Consider the following 2,493-nt stretch of genomic DNA (forward strand, 5'->3'; position numbering starts at 1 on the left):
TTGTTTCGCTTGTTTGTCTGCTGGTTCTGTTTTCCCTCCTCACATTTTCATATTTCCTTGAAAAAAGGAAAAAAAGTAAATAAAGAAAAACATCTTTAGTAACAACAAAAAAAAGCAAATATTCCCCCCTTCGCTGTGGTTATATACACAAATATATATATACATATATATATATTTATACATATATGTCTGACGAGGGTTAAAAAAAACCGACAACAAATATGCAAAAAAAAAATCGTGAAGATTATATCTCACCACGTGTGCGAGTCTTAGTTTTTTTTATTTTTACAAAACAAATTCTCTACCTCACTAACACTATATGTGACGAATTTTATTTTTGTGTCTTCCGTGTTTTCCTTCAACTCCTTTCCTTCTTCAAATTATTTAATTTATTTTTCTTCGCTTTCGCTTTCCTCCAACCCCCACCCACTTTTTTTTTATTTTCCTTCATCTTTTTTTTTTTAAATGTCCCCTTCTTTTTCCCCTTTGAATGGTGTGAAAACAAGAAAAAAAAAGGAAAGGAAAGATGGAAAAGAAAAAAAAACCTTCTTTGTTTCCTTCAATATATATATTTATTTATTTACCTCTCTGTTGTTGATTTCATTTCTACTGCCCTTTTCTTTTGTTCCCTTCCCCCACTCAACAAATACTTTTAAAATAATGCAAATAGATAAATATATATGTATTGTATATACGTATATTTGAACAACTTTCTAGTAAGGGAAGAAAAAATTTAATGGATGAAAATAAATATTTCTTTGCATGAAAATGTAATGGGAAGCAAAGTGGTAAAAAATGTTGCGGAGTTTGCCCGTCACGCACAGATTTTACTCCTACTCTCATCATATGTTGATGTTCCTCTTTTTTTTTCCCCCTTCTTCTTTTTTATTTTTTTACTAATTTTCACTTTCATTTATATTTCTTCCTCATGAGGTTTTTCTTGACATATGCAAACATACACACAAAAACACAAAAAACATAAAGAAGAAAAAAAAAAGGGAACGACAAAAAACAAAAAAAGAAATTGGTGAGTGAGCTTAACAGCCAGTCAAAATAATATAAAATAATAATTTTATTTAAAAAAAAAACGGCATAAATATAAATAAATACAAAACAAAAGGCATATATATATATATATATACTCACACAAACACACATAAATATATAAATATATATTTTAGAGGTGAAGAGGAAAGTTGGATACACATTTTCATAAATAAAAGCAAAATAGATTGAAATGAAATGAGAATAAATTTGAGGAGCTTTGTAAAGAGATGTTGGAAGAGGTGAGGATGGGGTGGAGGAAAGGAAATAATTTTCTTGACAAAGGTGCACGAGGGGTACGTGTCCACGCACACATTAAAATACGCGAGCGCAATAAAATAAATATGTGTAGGATATATATAAATTTATATATGAAAAAAAAAAGAGGGAATAAATTTGTAGTGTTGACGCTGACAAAAAAAAATTGAAAAAAAAATTATACGAAGCTTACAAAAAGGCGTTAAATAGGATGTCCCCACCAACATCGTGTTCCACCACAGGAATCAAAATTATGAAATTGAAATAATTTCGCCGTCGGTTCTCGGATTGCACTCGCGCATGATCTAACAACAATCAAACATAAAAGAATCATTGCAAAGAAAAAGATAATAATGATAATAATAAAAACGAAGGTAAATCCAGAAACCGGAGAAAACGATATTAACGGAAGCTCTCGAAGGTGATGTGGACTGTTTCCCAAAGAATTTAACATTACATAAAATTTCCCTTTTTATTTAAGTGAATTCTCTCTTTTCACTGAAATTTAGGTATTATTAGTGCTAACTACCATTTCCTCCTTTTTTTTGTTATGTTATTTCTATTCGTGCTTTTGCCTTTGAGTTTTCACTCCATGAATTCCGCAACACGTGCTAACATACTCTCATGCATTTGATAATGATTTTTTCTTTTTCTTTCTTCATTTAACACTCAGTGACATCTGTACGGCTTTCCTTCCATCTTCACAGATTCCTTCCATTTACCCCGTCTTTCTGATTTCGTAACTGCTTGTATTTTATTTTATTTTATTTCTCCTTTTCACTAACTTCACACACTTATTTTTTTTATATTTTTCTTTGATACAATGCTGCTGTTATAGTCATTGTTCCCCCTTTTTCCCATCGTTTTCACACCTTTTTCAAAAAAAAAAAAAGGTCATGTGCTGCTTAACTGCTGGGGGAAAACAATGGCTGAAGAGGATGTGAATTCCTCCCCTAGCATTCATAAAAATAATAGTAATAAATGAAATAAAAAGTAATTTCTTTTGAACAATTAATATATAAATATATTTATATCCTCCGTTCATCGTTTTTCAATTATTATTTTTATTATTTTTATTTGAATTGCCGTCATTAACTACTCATTTTCAAGAAATGTGTTGACCTTCGCTCTTGAAGGTGTTTCCGTTTTGTTTGAGTACAAAATTGCAGATAAATCGCTTTCTTTTTTTTT

The sequence above is a fragment of the Trypanosoma equiperdum genome (assembly GCF_001457755.1).
Source record: "Trypanosoma equiperdum strain OVI genome assembly, contig: ctg_1382, whole genome shotgun sequence".
Taxonomy (NCBI): Eukaryota; Euglenozoa; class Kinetoplastea; order Trypanosomatida; family Trypanosomatidae; genus Trypanosoma; species Trypanosoma equiperdum.